Source organism: Elephantulus edwardii, unplaced genomic scaffold, assembly GCF_000299155.1.
Source record: "Elephantulus edwardii isolate Elephantulus edwardi_28Jun2011 unplaced genomic scaffold, EleEdw1.0 scaffold00519, whole genome shotgun sequence".
Classification (NCBI taxonomy): Eukaryota; Metazoa; Chordata; class Mammalia; order Macroscelidea; family Macroscelididae; genus Elephantulus; species Elephantulus edwardii.
The window spans coordinates 113828-131232 of NW_006400269.1; positions in this window are offsets into that span (position 1 = coordinate 113828).

A 17405-nucleotide genomic window follows, 5' to 3' on the forward strand; every position below is an offset into this window, starting at 1 on the left:
ATGATGTCCCTCTCCAAGGACCGGTCTCTCCTCACTACATGTCCAAATTAAGTTAGACGGAGCCTCAGAATCCTTGCCTCCAAGGAGCCACCCGGTTTATACTACTGTTCTATTGTTGTTAGGTTCTGTCGAGTTGACTACATCTCTGTGATCAGCAGACTTGACCTTGTCCTAACCTGTGCCATTCTCATAATTTCTGACACACTTGAGCTCACTACTGCAGTCATGCTGTCATCAATCCATCTGCTTGAGAGTTTTCTTCTTCTCTTTTTCTGACCCTCTATCTTCCAAGCATGAAGTCTCTTTCGCAAAAAGCCCAAATTCTGTGAGACAAATTTTCACCAACACTGCCTTTAAAGAGCAAAAAGCCAAAAGTTTGGCAATACTATGATAGCAAGAACGTGGGGGGAATTCTCACTGTTAAAGACTACAGGTGAATGGTTAAATTGGACCCAATTTTTAAAATATACATACTGGCTTATTTTACAAAATTTGTATGCACTTTTTTCCACACCAGATCTTTACCATTTTCTTCACCCACCCCTTCCTCCACCCATCAAATTGTGTGACCTTATGATTAATCCCCCACCCATTCTCACCCCTCTGCTCCCACCCCACACCCTCCTTTGATCCTTATACTCATTCTACAACAATGGTCTTATACCTTATTTGTCCTTATGGGGCTGAGTTAGTTCACTCAGCATAACGCTCTCCAGTCCCTTCCAAGTTAGGTAGTAATTTATAAAATCATTGCTCCTGCATGCTCCGTAGTATTTTATTATGTGAATGTACCATAATTTCTCAATCCATTCCATTGTGGTTGGGCATTTGGGCTGTTTCCATGTTCTTGCGATGGCGAATAATGCTGCTATGAACATTGATGTACAAGTTTCCATTTGTGCCTCAGTTCTCATTTTCTCAGAGTATATTCCAAGCGTAGATTAGTTGGGTCATATGGAATTTCTATGTTCAGCTTTCTGAGGAAATGCCAAAGTACCTTCCAGAATGGTTGGTTGTACCATTTTACAATCCCACCAACAATGCATAAAATGGAACCACTTTTGTAGTGGAAAAATCAATAATAACTATAAAAGTTACAAATTCAATTCTTCTGTTGGCTCAGAAATTTTCTCAGGATTTACCTGACTTACAGACACCCAAATGACACTTGACTGAAAGTATTCATTGCAGATAACTTGCAATATCAAAATATTGGACATAATCTACTTAGAGGGGAAGAAAAAAATTACTAAATAAATGATGAGAAAGCCATACAATAGAGTGTCATGCAGCTATAAAACCAACAAGAAAGGACACTGCATTCCTAGGATACAACCTCCAAGAACTACAAAGAACTAAAAAAAGAAAAATGTTGTACCATGCTGTGATTTCCCAACTTCTTTATAACAAAGGACAGGGGAAAAATAATGCAATGCATTTATACTTGATTTTAAAATTCTGGAGAACACATAAGGTATGAATAAAGTAGTTATAGGGGCTGGAGATGTGGCCTATAAGAAGAAATGAAATAAGACAATTGTATGTATGTATTTTTCAGGTGTTTTGATTTTAAAATTTTTACCACAGGCGCAAGTCAACATGATAGATGGATCAAAGGTTGAAGCTATCAATGATTTCATCTTCCTTAGATTAACAACACCATTGGCAAAAGCAGTCAGGAAATCAGGAGACCTAAGTCCACTGTCAAAGATCTCTTCAAAATGCTGAAGAACAATAATGTCAGCTTGAAGACTAAGTGCCATTCAGATTCAGGCCATTGTCTTCTCAAACAACTGCATCAGAGAGCTGGACAATGAATAAGGATGACAGAAGAACTGATGTCTTTGAGTTGTGGTACTGGAGAAGGGTATTCAGTATCCCATGGATTTCCAAAAGAACAAATATATATCTTTGGAAAACTGCAGCCAGAGTGCTAGTTAGAAGCAAAGATGGTAAAATTTTGTCTCACGTACTTTGAGCATGTTGCTAGAAGACGCTAGTCAGTGGAAGGAGACATCATGTTTGGAAAGATGTTTGCAAAGGAGAGGCAGAACCTCAATGAGATGGATTGAAACTGTGATTTCAGCTTTAGAGTGTCAGAGATGATGAGGATGGCACAGGATTGGGCATGGTTTTGGTCAGCTGTTCATACAGTCACTATGAGTCATACTTCACTCATTGGCACCTAACAACAACAATTCTTTTAAACTTTTGTCCCAAAAGGTGTATCTTTTTTTTTTTTTTTTAGAATGACAAGGAGGTACATCAGTCCTCATTGTCACATGCCCAGAAAACTCTTCTCCTTTCTTAACAACTCTGCAGACTAAAGCAGAGGATATGAAGACCTGGTAAACTAGTTGAGCCCTTCTCCCAGCTCTGTCTGCATCTTGACTGCAACAAAAAGATGGGAGGGGTGGTCCCAAGCAGGTGGCCCAGCAGTATCCACCCTGAAGCCTAAAGAAGCCAGCTGGTGTCTGGAAGGCAACAGAGGTGGCCCTGAAAGCCCAGCACAGATGCTGTCCCCTTTTCCTGGCTAAGTGATATAGCACCACCGGCCCCTTCTAGGTCCCAGGCGGACATCCAGAGGACACGCTGTGAGAGAAGTTTGGAGGTGTCTGATTTTTTTTTTTAGCATGCCCTATGACTCAGTGATTTCACTACTCAGTGTCTTCCCTAAATAAACATAATATACACAAAAGATAAATTCAAAGTTGTTCACTGCAGCATTGCTTAAAAAACCTGACAAAACCTCAATGAAATATGAAAGTATAAAACCAGAGCCACTTCAAGCGTGTGTTAATGCGGCAGTCTAAAACAAGTCGTGTGTGTGTGTGTGTGTGTGTGAAATTATATGTAATATTAAATATATACTTCCATGCTGGAGAGGGAAAAGTGAGGAAAAATGGGGTTGCTTTCATAGTTAAAAAAAGTCATTTCTAGATCCACCTTGAAATATAATGTTGTGAGTGATAGGACAATATCCATACACATACAAGGAAGTCCAGTGAATACCACCATCATATTGGTTGCACCAACAACTAGAGCCAAAAAGGAGGAAATAGAAGATTTCTACCAACTTTTGCAGGCAGAGAGTGATCTAACATGCAATCAATATGTATTATTAATAATGAGTAACTGGAATACAAAAGTTGGGAATAGAGAAGAAGAATCAGCAGTTAGAAAAAAACATGGGCTTGGTGACAGAAATGAAGCCAGAAATAGAATAATGGAATTTTGCACAATTACTTTTCATTGCAAGTACATTATATAAGAAACACAAACTTAGGCTATACACATGGATTTCACCTGCTGGTATGCATAGGAATCAGATTGATTACATCTGTGGAAACAATCACTGGAGAAGCTCATTATCAGGTGTGAAAACAAGGCCAGGTGCTGATTGTGGAACAGACCACCAACAACTCATATGCAAATTCAAGCTGAAATTGAGGAAAATTAAATCAAGTCCACAGGAACCAAAATTTGACCTTGAGTCCATCCCACCTTAATTTCTTTTTTTAAAATTTTTTTAATTTTCTTTTATTACGTTTAATGAACATTTACAGAGATTTTGGATTTCCATTCATTCATTGTTGCATTTTTCTCCCTGCCCACCACTCCCCTCCCCCCCTAGTTCGCTCTTCTCTTTGAAAAGTAAAAGAAAGATTCCTTCATTGGTATACAAACCCTTCCGCCCCTGGAGTACACGCCACTATGCAACCTTCATTCTGGACTCTTGTCATAACCATAATACCCAATCATGTATCACTTTTAAACTGTTATCTCCCTCAACTGTTTCAATGCAGTCTACATAACTTACCCAATTTTTCTCAGTCTCTTCCCAACCCTGACGTCAGTTCCATTCTACAACAGTATTTGTCCTTTTATGACTGAGATATTTCACTCAGCATAATGTCCTCCAGGATCACCCATTTTGAATAATATTGCATGAGTTCCTTGTTTTTCAATGCAGCATAGTATTCCATTGTGTGAATATACCACAGCTTCTCTATCCATTTGTTTGTTGATGGGCACTTGGGTAGTTTCCAACTCCTTGCTATTGTGAACAAAGACACAATAAATATGGGTGTGCATATATCTGCCTGGGTGACAGTTATGGTTTGTTTAGGGTATATTCCCAGTAGAGGAATTGCTGGGTCAAATAGTATTTCTATTTGCAACTTTTTTGAGAGAGTGCCATACAGCCTTCCATAGTAATTGCACCATTTTCCATTCCCACCAATAATGAATAAGGGTACCAGTTTCTCCTCAACCTTGCCAGCATTTGTTGCTCTGTTAAATTTTGCTATTCTGACTGGGGTGAGATGATACCTCATAGTTGTTTTGATTTGCATCTCTCTAAGAGCTAGGGATTTTGAGCATTTCTTCATGTATTTGTTGGCCATCAGAATGTCTTCTTTGGTGAAGTGTCTGTTCATATCCTGTGCTCATTTTTCAACTGGGTTATTTACCTTTATCTTGTTGTGGTGCTCCTGTATTTCATAAATTCTAGAGATAAGTCCCTTATCTGACATGTCATTACCAAATATTTTTCCCCAATCTGTGGCCTTCCTTTTTACTCTGTTGAAGAAGTTTTTAGATGTGCATAGAGATTTGATTCTTAGAAGGTCCCATTCATCTATTTTATCCTCTTCTGGTTGTAGATTTTTCAGGATGCTAGGAAGACTTTATGTTGTGGACTAGGACTTCTAGAGTTCTCCCAAGCTTTTCTTTAATGAAATGTATAGTCCTTGGTTTTACTCGTAGGTCCATATTCCATTTTGAGTTGATTTATGTGTATGGAGTGAGATGTGGATCTTGCTTGAGTTTTCATCAGGTAGTTTTCCAATGTTGCCAGCATCATTTGTTAAAAAGGTTGTCATTTCCCCACTTAACTGATTTCATCTCTTTGTCAAAAATTAATTGACCATAGGTAGATGGGCTGATTTCTGGATTTTCTATTCTATTCCATTGATTTATTTTCCCATCTGAATTTCAAAACCATTTCAGGAAAAGGCTTTGGACATTAATGAGCAAAGAAGACTGGACGAGCTGTGGGAGGATATCAAGAATATCATCCAGGAAGGATGCAAAAGGTCATTACAAAGGCAGAGAAGAAAGAAAAGACCAAGAATGATGTCAGAAAAAAACTCTAAATATTGCACTGGAGTGCTGAGAAGCCAAAGCAAAGGGAAGAAATCAAGATATTAAGGTGTTGAACAGAAGATTTCAGAGGGCAGCGAGGCAAGTCAAAATAAAGTATTACAATGAAATGTGCAAGGAGCTGGAATCAGAAAATCAAAGGGGCTGAACTTGCTCAGCACTTTTTAAGCTCAAGAAACTGAAGAACAAATTCAAACCTTGAGATGCAATACTTAAGGATTCTTTGGGCAGAATATTAAATGATCCAGGAAGCATTAAAAGACAATGGAAAGAGTATACAGAGTCATTGTAACAAAAGGAATTGGTGAACACAGAAGAATTTCATGAAACAATGTAGGAGCAAGAGCCTGTGGTGAGAAGGGGGAAATTTAAGCTGCTCTGAAAGAACTGGCAAAAAACAAGGCCCCAGGAATTGATGGCATACCAATTGACATATTTCAACAAACAGAGAGATGCTGCCCTGGATGTGCTTACCAAGTTGTGCCACGAAATCTGAAGGACAATAACCTTCAAAGAAAGGTGACCCAACAGAGTGTGGAAATTATTGAACAATATCATTGATATTACATGCAAGCAAGATTCTGATGAAGATTATCCAAAAATGACTGGAACAGCACATCAACAGAGAACTGCCTGAAGTACAGGCTGGATTTAGAAGAGGCCGTGGCACTAAGGATATTATAGCTAATGTCAGATGGATCTTGACTGAAAGGAGAGAGTACCAGAGGAATATCTATCTGTTTCATTGACTATGCAAAAGTATTTGTGTAAATCACAACAAACTGTGTCTGACTTTGAAAAGAATGGGAATCCCAAACACTTGATTGTGCTTATGTGAAACTTATACTTGGACCAGGAGGCAACTATCAGAACAGAGCAAGGAAATACTGCATGGTTGAAAATTGGGAAGAGGGTATGCCAGGGATGTGTCCTGTCTCCATATCTTTTCAATCTATACGCAGAACAGATTATCCGGGAGACTGCCCGCTGTGAGGAGAAGTGTGGCATCAGAATAGGCAGTAGAGTCATCAACAATCTGGGTTATGCAGAGGACACAACCCTGCTTGCTGAAACTGAGGAGGACCTGAGGCGCTTGTTGCAGAAGGTCAAGGACTGCAGCCTTCAATATGGATTGAAGCTCAACATCAAGAAAACAAAGATTCTCACCACTGGGCTAATTGGCAGCATCATGATAGATGGTGAAGAGACTGAGATTGTTGACAGCTTCAGTTTGCTTGGATCTACAATCAGCACTCTTGGTACCAGCAGCCAGGAAATTAAAAGACGTATTGCACTGGGAAAGTCTGCTATCAGAGACCTTTCCAAGGTACTGAAAAGCAACAATGTCAGTCTGGAGACTAAGGTGTGCCTGATACAGGCCATGGTCTTTGCCATTACACGCTACACATCAGAGAGCTGGACAATGACTAGGGATGATAGAAGGAGAATTGATGCCTTTGAGCTTTGGTGCTGGAGAAGAGTATTGAATATACCATGGGCTGCTATGAGAACAAACAAGTTCATCCTGGAGAGGTTGAGGCCAGGCTGCTCCTTGGAGGCAGGGATTCTGAAGCTTCATCTGACATACTTTGGACATGTTGCAAGGAGGTACCAGTCCTTGGAAAGTGACGGCATATTTGGGAGGGTGGAAGGTGCACAGGAAAGGAAGACTCTCAATGAGATGGATCTGGGGTAAGGGACGTGGGTGTGTTGGAGACAATAAGATTGACAAGGGATAGAGCAGGGTTTAGGGGTGTTGTACATTGGGTTGCTATGAGTCGCAAATGACTCGACAGCACACAACAACAACAATAACAACAACATATTAAATATATGTATTATTCATTCATTGTTGGACATTTTTCTCCCTCTAAAAGAAGTCTTCACTCCATTCTCATGTCTCGACATGGCTCTGTAATCCATGTTGGATTGTTAAACTTCGCTTTCTTTAACCTTGACATCTGACCTGCCACATACCGTAAGGTTGACTTTCCTTTAAGGTCTGGCAGGTGCAGGATATTGTCGTCTATTCCCAAAGGAAACAGATGCAAGATGCAAGCTTTTGCCAGAGGCTCTTGGAACACAGAATAGTGGATTTTACAATGAACTCCCAGAAATAGGCGTGAGTGACGAAGGAATTTTACTAATGAGCTGACGGGGGGGGGGGGGGAAACTAAACAAAACTAAAAAAACTGTTCTGTAGCCATTCTGTGACCATTCTGTAATAAACCAAACAGCATGGACAATGTATGTAATCCCACTTCTTACCTATTATGCACTGCCAAATTCTTACTTCTAGATAGCTTACCTTTAGCTCCCTGATTGACTCAGTTATTAATTGTGTAAATGTTGTCTCCACTCCAACCACACATGTTATGTATCCCCCTGCCCGCATTTTGTGGGACAGTCCTTTTCACTCTGTGATAGCGGACGTTTCCTTGATCTAGCTTGTCTCTATTCTCAATAAACCACATTTTCTTGTACTTAAGTAAACTCTAGGATGTAAAGTGACAACGATTATTAGTAGTGAACAAGCAAATAAAGCACAGAAAGTTAAAAAGAAAGGAGAGGCAGTGGCATTGAAATGGAGCGATATACAGTCAAATCACTGAAAGAAAAGGACAAGTTTCAGAACAGTAAGTACAGAATGAACTATTTGCACAAAAGGGGGGCGGGGACTCTTGCATATTTGCAATGCCACAATCACATGCAGCTAATGGTTTCCAGTGACAAACAGCTCTGGAGGGATACCCGCTAGAGCAAAAATAGTAGTCATTTGGGGGAAATGAGAAGGGAGGGGATAGAACCACATCAAGAGGCACTTTAACTTTATTTGTAATGCTTTAATGTGTGTGTGTGTGTGTACTGTCAAATCAGATCTGACTGGTGTAGGAGATTGTCCCTCCTTCTCCAGAAGAGCATCTGGTAGATTCGAACCGCTCACCTCTGGAATTGCAGTGCAGCTTTAATTTTTACAAGGAAAAAACAGTTACTTTTATTTTTATATATCCTTGTTCCTTGGAGGCAAGGACAGTGAAACTGTCGCCCATAGTTCAGGCATGTTGTTAGCAGGGGCCAGGACTTGGAAAAAGCCATTATGCTAGAAAAGTGGAGGGTTAGCAAAGGAGGAGCCCTTCAACAAGAAAGACTGACACAGTGGCTGTACTGGTGGGCCCAAGTGTGTCAGAGATGAAGAGGATGGTACAGGGTAGGGCAGGGTTCTGATCCAGTGTTCAAAGAGTCATTATTGAGTTATAGTTGACTAAATCACACTTAAGAACAATAACAACAACACTAAAATTAAAACAACAACAAACACACAAGCTTCCAATTCCTGAATCTGAGCCAAAGACTAAAATTTACTTTCAAAAGGCTGTTTCATAAAGGAAGCTCTGGTGGGCTAGTAACAAGAAGTTACACTACAATCCTGAAGGCATACGGTTAGAATCCACCAGATGCTCTGCTGGAGAAGGGGCAGTCTCCTCCTATGCCAGTCAGATCTGTTTCAACAGTGCACACACACACACACACATACACACACACACACACACACACACACACACACACACATCATTCCTGAAGGCATACGGTTAGAATCCACCAGATGCTCTGCTGGAGAAGGGGCAGTCTCCTCCTATGCCAGTCAGATCTGTTTCAACAGTGCACACACACACACACACATACACACACACACACACACACACACACACACACACACACACACACACTCGGCTGTCTCATTCCTAATTTGGAGGTCCCATCATCTTCCAAATTACAGGTCTCCCTTTCTTAGCATTAGATGTCCTGTGTTCTATCTAGAAGATAAGAAATACTTCTCTTATAGAAGCAAAGGAGAACTGGTGGCCCAGTGGTAAGAAGCTGCATTGCATTCTGACTCGATAGCAAACCCAACAACAGCTAAGTGGGAAGATAGATGATTTGAATATGGGAAAATCAGAACACTTCCCCATTTGGTCAAGTCCCTGAAATACAACCACAAGTCCCTGAGGAATGAAGGCTGCACAGTGGAGTGGACTTGGGGGGAGGGATTATATAACAATGAAAGAATTTTTCTTTTACTTTTCAAAGAGAAGAATGTACTGGAGGGGAGGAATAGGCAGGGATAAAAGTGCAACAATGAGTGAATGGAAATTCAAAATCTCTGTAAATTTTCATTAAAATGAAAATAATAATAATAATGATAATAATAATAATAAATTTCACACTGATGTATAAACAATAAAAGTATAAAAACTTACTTTTCAAAGCCCTACGATATAATTGTGCCTCCCCTACAATCCCTGAGTGGCACAAATATTTAAGCACTTAGTTTTTAAATGGAGAGGTTGGTGGTTTGAACTTGCCCAGAGGAAACTCTTGCAGCCTAATGGTAAGGAGCTGTGCTGTCAACCCAAAAGCATACTGTTGAAATTTACCAGCTGCTCCATGGAAAATAGATGAGCAATCTTCCTCATTTAAGAGCAGAAAAGTAAAGAAATATTCCATTAGCTAGGGAGTGTCATTGGAAACTCTAATGACTTAATGAAAAGGAATAGTATTGCTAGCCCAAAGGTAACCCAGCCATTCCATGGGAGAAGAATGAGCAATCTACTCTCATACTGCTTGTTAAAAGCTTTCGGATGATCAGCTATGCGTCAGTTCCATCTTGATGATATATAACAACAACATCACAATTGCTGAGTGGCACAAAAGTGTAGGAACTTAGCTTTAAACAAGACAGGTTGATGGTTCAAAACTACCCAGTTGTTGTTAGGTCCCTTCAAGTCAAGTACAACTCTTAGCGATGCTATGAACAGATCTGAGCCTATCCCCGCCCTCTTCACACTTCTAACACACAAGAGCCCATTGCAGCAGTCACTATGTCAATCCACCTGGTTGAGGGTCTCCCTCTCCTTTGTCTCCACCCTTTCCAGCATCATGTCCTTCTCCAAGGAATAGTCCCTCCTCACAACATGCCTAAAGTATGTGAGGTGAAGCCTCATCATCTTTGCTTCCAAAGAGCACGCCAGCTACACCCTCTCCAAGACAAAAAAAAAAAATTTAAAAATCAGTCACTGAAAACTCTATAAAGCACAATTCTATTCTGACACATTTGAGATCATCATGACTCACGCCTGAGATCACCCTCACTCCATTCAAGGTCATCAGGGAGGGTACATGCCTGCCAGAGGTAACACACTGCACAGCACAACTCTTACCATTTTTCAAGATTTCATGCACCTGGAGAGTAAGAGATACATGCTACAGAATTCGACTTGATTCCTCAGATTCAACAACACAGCAGTAAGGGAGAGCTGGTGGCCTAGTGGTAAAAAGCCGTGCTGCAATCTCAATGACACACAAGTTCAAATCCACCAGCTGCTCCACAGGAGAAAGATGGGCAGTCTCCTCCTATCTGATTATCTGCCTCTGAAAACTTGCCAGAGGGTCAGCTATGGGTTGATTCTGACTTGACTGGATGGTACTTAACAACAATGTAACAGTAAGGTATGGCTTATGATAAATGCTGAAGCTGGAGAAATTGAGTATCTAGTTGAGATAAAGAGAAATGATGCAATGGTATATGGAAGCATATTTGGTTTCAAAGTCATTGGAAGAAAGAAAAGACTGAAGGAGTGTGGGGAGGAGGGGATGTGGCAGCTGCAGGAGGGGTTAAATCAGCATGTCTTCACAGATTGCTCCTCCCCACCCTGCATCTTTGCTGAGCACTACCCCCTCAGTAGCCACTAAAGCTTTGCTGAGCTAGCCACAAAGATCTGGTTCAACTGGAAACTGGGTTAAGCACAACCTAGGAACTGTGTGGTTCCTGCCCAAGGTGTGGGACCATAGCCAGAGCCTCTCCCAGCTTTTGTCACACCTCTCCTACATCCTTTGACCTAAATTGCTGTTTGGAAGCAAGCCACATGGTCAGATTAACTAGCAAGGAAGTCCAGAAACATTGTTTCTGTTACTTACAGAGCCTGAGTATTTGCTTACATAAATAATCTTGAAGTCTGTCATAAATCGGTGCAACACAACTCACGTACCAAGATAAATAGGAAACGTGAGACTGGGAGCAACAGGAAAGGTGTGAAGGAAGCAAGGAGAGTGAGTGCGAGAGCCTCTGTCTCTCAAATCAGGGACCTCATCATCTATGACATTTCACCTCCCTGCCAGCATTACCAATGTTGGGCACATAGAGATTCTGACTGATATGTAGCCATCCCTTCCAGGTCCTAGGTACTTTCTTGAGCTGTTGAAAGAGCCAATGGTTCTCTTTTTCACTCAAGCCCACACCACAATCAAATAAATCCCATTCACATTGAACCTCAGAGATAAAAGGATATGAAATACTACATCTGCCTGCTGACTGGGACTCAGGGATCCAGAAGCTTGGGTCAAGGGGCTCCCAACCATCACATGAGCATCTTAATGCTGCAAGTCAACCTGAATAACCTGGCCATTAAAGGGGCCTTATAATTAGTATGGAGAACTTTGAAGACGTAGCTTGTAGCTGGTTGCACTGATAACCCAAGAGTCATGCTTCTGTGACAATTCAAATCTATCTGCAGGTCTGCAGGACCAAGATGGGCAATCTCCTCATGTTTGATTTACAACCTCAGATACCTGATGAGGGGTTGGAAGTTACATGACAGCTCATTTAAAAAAAATATTGCTATCTGGTCAGAACCAAATTGTAGTAGGTTTCAAAGACTAAATCACACAGGAGGAGACTGCCAATCTTTTGTGAACATTAGCAACAAAAAATAGTAAACTTACAGTTCTTTATTTGCCTTCCCACTTAACACTATGGGAGCATGTGTTCTATCTGCATAAAAGGGTCTCCTTAGCTCTTTTTATAAATTTTTACTTTATATTGGTTTACACACAAAATTCCTTAGTTATTTTTAATAGTCATATGGAACTTGATCATCTCACTGCATTCATGAAGCATAATTTTTTAAAATTGACTCCTAGGCTCAATGTCAAGAAGACAAAGATTCTCACCACTGGACCAATTGGCAGCATCAGGATGGATGGTGAAGTGACTGATATTGTCCACAGCTTTAGTTTGCTTGGCTCCACAGTCAACACTTTTGACACCAGCAGCCAGAAAATTAAAAGACGTATTGTGATGCAAAAGTCTGCTGTTAGGGACCTCTCCAAAGTACTGAAGAGCAATGGTGTCTCTCTGGAGACTAAGGTGTGCCTGATACAGGCCATGGGCTTTGCTATCAATTGTTATGCATCAGAGGGTTTGAGCCTTTGAGCTGTGATGCTGGAGAAGAGTATTGAGGTATTGAGAATACCATGGACTGCTAGGAAAACAGATTCATCCTGGAAAGGGTTAAAGCGGGCAGCTCCCTGGAGGCAAGGATTCTAAGGTTCCGTCTAACATACTTTGGACATGTTGTAAGGAGGGACCAGTCCTTGGAGAGGGACATCATGCTTGGGAGGGTGGAGGGACAGTGCAGGAGAGGAAGGCCCTCTATGAGGTGGATTGATTCAGTGACTGGGGTAATCGGGATTGGAGTGTCAGAGGCAGTGCGATTGGCACAGGACAGAGCAGAGTTTAGGGCTGTTGTACATATGGTTGCTTGAGTCACAAGCAATTCGACGGCACATAACAACAAGAAGGATACTTTTTTGCTAGTTTTTCAATTCTTACAAAGAGGTAATGAAAAATCATTGCAGATAAATCTTTGTGTAATTATTACTTTAAGAGAACTTCTTAAAAGTGGGATCTCTGGATGAAAGGGCAGATTACTCATCCTGTGCCTGCAGAGTCTCTGGTGGATTCAAACCAGAGAAGTGTGACCCTTGGGTTAGCCGTACAACTTCCTCCAGGACGAGGTGGCCAGAGCTCCCTGATTCAACAGCAATGAGTATAACTGGGGGTAGAGGTTGTGTGTGTGTGTGAAAGAGAGATAGAGATCTGGATGAGATTTCAAGAGCAGAAGGACATCTGGAATCCAGATACATACAGGAGTACATTCAGGAGTACATGAAGAGACTGGGTGGTTCAAGTGGTTTGTGACTGGTTGCTATCCTAAGAGCTGGCAGTTCAAATCCTCTCTGGAAGAGGCCCTTCAGTGGAAGTGTAATTGGTTTCTAAAAAAAGATAATAGCCATGAAAATCCTATAGCAGTTCAACACATGGGGTTGCCATAAGTTAGAATTGAGGCAATAGAAATGTGTTTGGGGGGTTGTTTTTGCTTGTTTTTGAACACACATGATTTTTAGGGGAGAAAATTCATTGGGATTCTATACATTAACATCTGAAAGGAAAGTCAAGCATAAAGGCAGACAGGATGATCATCAATAACTCTAGAGGCAGTCGAGGCTAAGACTCAATGTCCTCCCAATGTGCTAACATAGGTAAAGTAGGTGATGCCCCCTGATTCCTTGTCCACTGAGGACCGTCCTACGACAGCAGCAAGCCCAATTTCTCCCAAGGTCCCTGTCATTATAAGACTTTAGTTTTCAAAATGCTTAATTTAAATATTACCTAAAAGAATTTTTTAAAAACTGTGAACTTCCAATATCCATAAACCAATATTTTAGGTTAAGATCTAAAACATTTGTCATAATTTCAAATAACTAATTGTTAATGTTATCATTTCTAGAATATTGTAAGTATTGGCATTTTTAATAAATTTAAAGTATTACCTTTGAGAAATGTATCAAGTGAAATCCCAACACCATGAGATCATTTCCTACTATTATCCATCTAAAAACTACATGACCAAATTCTTCTTCAGCAGTCAGATAATCAAAACCACTATGAGGAGGCTGGAGAGCATCATGCTAAGTAAACTAATTCAATCACATAAGGACAAATACTGTATAAGACCTTTGTTTTAAAAATAGAAGGATAACTAATAAAACATATATTGGAACCCAAGGGGAAAGGGGTGGTAGCAGAGGGGTAAGAACAGGTAGAAGTGAAACCACAAGTTTGCACAATATGGTAAGTGGAGGGAGGGGGTAAAGGAAATGCAGAAGATCTAGCAGTGACTTGAAAAGACAGGATAAAGAGGTGCATACTCCAATGGTGATTAATTTGATAAAACTGAATGCATGAGAATGATTGCATGAAACACAATGTGAATGAGAATAGTGTGAAGCACTATATATGAACTTTGTAAAAAAATATAAAATATATTCTTTAAATTGTGAAAAACATGTATGGAGATACAAGGGGGTGAGGGTTGGGAGCAAAAGACTGAGGATGGACAGGAATGAAATCACAGGCTTGCACAATGTAATTTTTTTTTAAAAAAGAAAAATACACAACTATGAGATTATCAGCAACAATAGTAAAGTTCAACAGGGCAGCAAATAACAAATGCAGATGAGATTATAAATTTCATTTACTGCTTCAGTAAATGTAAAATGGTACAATCACTCTAGAAGGTGGTCTGGTGCTTTCTCAAAAAGTTGGAAATAGAAATACCATTTGACTCAGCAATTCTGCTACTGGGAATATACCCTAAAGAAACTAGAACCATGACTCAAATAAATGTATGCACACCCATGTTTATTACTGAATTATTCACAATAGCAAAGAGATGGAAGTAGTATAAGTGCCCATCAATGAAGGAATGGATTGAAAACCTGTGGTACATTCATACAATGGAATATTACACAGCACTGAAAAACAATGGACTCGTAAAACATTACCCTAACATGGGTGAGCCTGAAGAATACTATTCTAAGTGAAATATCTCAGTCACAAAATGGCAAATACTGCATAACATCACTGCTATAATATAGGACTGGCATGAATGGGGAGAGAAAAGGAAAAGAGTGATATGATAATATAACATTGCATTGGAACAGATGAGGGTAAGAACTGTCTGCAAGGAATATATGATTTTAAGCCTTATTTGTATGACAACAATCTAGAATAAGACATGCTTTGCAGAGAGGACTGGGGGAGGAAAATGTGCAACAATTTGTGAATGAAAACCCAGAAAATTAAAAAAAAAAAAGACCACCAAAAGGTGGGGGAAAAGAAATAAAATTAAAAAGAAATAAAAGTGGACACTGCCCAGCTTTATCTCAAAAAGTCACTGGTGTATTCAAACGCCACAACATGCAAGGCTTTTGGTTAATAGTGCAGCTCCCTGTGGCCTAAACTGGCACAGCTCCCTTAACAACAGTAAGTGCTGACATCTGTTAATCATCACAAGGAGGCCAGGTACATATCTTCTAAATTTCTTGGATAGACAAGTGAGCGCCTCTATTACTGCACCTGTTTGTTGAAATACTTTCAGCAATATTCCATAAGTTTCCAGAGATTTTTGTTTGCCAATGTCCTTACTGTACTGGTATGTTGTGTTTCTATTTTTTTAAATCATATAATAAATCCAGAAATGGTTGAATGTCAATCAGTTTTGGTACAGTAACTCTGTGTATTCCTTCCATCTTCTCTTGATGCTCATTAAATAGTCCATAAAAACTTCCACTGTTGAAAAAACAAAGAAAATCTACAATATTCCTTTTGTTCCTTGGACTGATACTTCCACTCATTTTGCCTATCAAATTTGCTTGCTATATGTCAGAGAGCTGGACAATGACTAAAAATGATAGAACAATCAATGCCTTTGAGTTGTGGTGCTAGAGAAGAGTCTTGAACATACAATGCACTGCCAAGAGAACAAACATGTCTGTCCTGGAGAGGATGAAACCAGGCTGATTCCTGGAGGCAAGGATTTGAAACTTCATCTCACATACTTTGGGCACATGGCAAGGAGAGAGACCAGTCAGTCCTTGGAGAGGGACATTATGCTTAGAAGGATGGAGAGACAGAACAGGAAGGGAAGACCCCAGATAAGATGAATTGACACAGTGACTATGGTAATGAGGGCTGGTGTGTCAGAGATAGTGAGACTGGCTCAGGATAGAGCAATGTTCAGAGCTATTGTGCATAGGAACACTATTAGTTGCAAGTGACTCAATGGCACATAACAATAACACTACCACATACATATCTTTTAATAACTATTTTGTTGAAAAAACTACTATACTTTTAGGCAACAATAAAAATATTTGCTCATGCATAGTAAAGACTTTGCTTTTGGGTACTTTGGAGAGGTCCCTAACAGCAGACTTTCCCATCGCAATACGTTTTTTTATTTCCTGCCTGCTGGTGCCAAGAGTGTTGACTGTGGAGCCGAGCAAACTGAAGCTGTGGACAATCTCAATCTCTTCGCCAACCATCCTGATGCTACCAATTGGTCCAGTGGTGAGAATCTTTGTCTTCTTGACATTGAGTCTCAGTCCATACTGAAGGCTGCAGTCCTTGACCCTCTGCAGCAAGTGCATGAAGTCCTCCTCAGTTTCAGCGAGCAAGGTTGTGTCATCTTCATAACGCAGATTGTTGGTAGATCTTCCACCAATCCTAACGCCACGCGTCTCCTCGTAGAGCCCAGCCTCTCAGATAATCTGTTCTGCATACAGGTTGAAAAGGTATGGAGCCAGGACACATCCCTGGCGCACACCCTTCCCAATTTTGAACCATTCAGTGTTGCCCTGCTCTGTTCTGACGACTGCCTCTTGGTCCAAGCATAGACTTAGCATTAGCACGATTAAGTGTTCTGGGATTCCCATTCTTCTCAGAGTCAGCCACAGTTTGTTATGATCCACACAGTCAAATGCCTTTGAATAATCAATGAAATACAAATAGACATTCTTCTGGTATTCTCTGCTTTCAGCTAAGATCCATCTAACATCGGCTACAATATCCCTAGTACCACGACCCCTTCGAAACCCAGCCTGGACTTCTGGCAGTTCTCTGCTGATGTACTGTTCCAGTCATTTTTGGATAATCTTCAGTAGAATCTTGTTTGCATGTGAAATCAATGATATTGTTCTGTAGTTTCCACACTGAGTTGGGTCACCCTTCTTTGGAATGGGAACAAATATAGATCTCTTCCAGTCCATTGGCCAAGTGGTTGTTCTCCAGATTTCTTGGCACAGCTTGGTGAGCACACCCAGGGCAGCATCTGTTAGCTGAAATATGTCAATTGGTATACCATCTATTTCGGGGGCCTTATTTTTTGCTACTTCCTTCAAAGCAACTTGAACTGCTGCCTTCATCACCATAGGCTCCTGCTCATATGTTGTTTCCTTAAATTCTTCTGTGTCTGCCAATTCCTTTCTATACAATGACTCGGTATATTCCTTCCATCTTCTTTTGATACCTCCTGAATCATTTAACATTCTGCCCAAAGCAT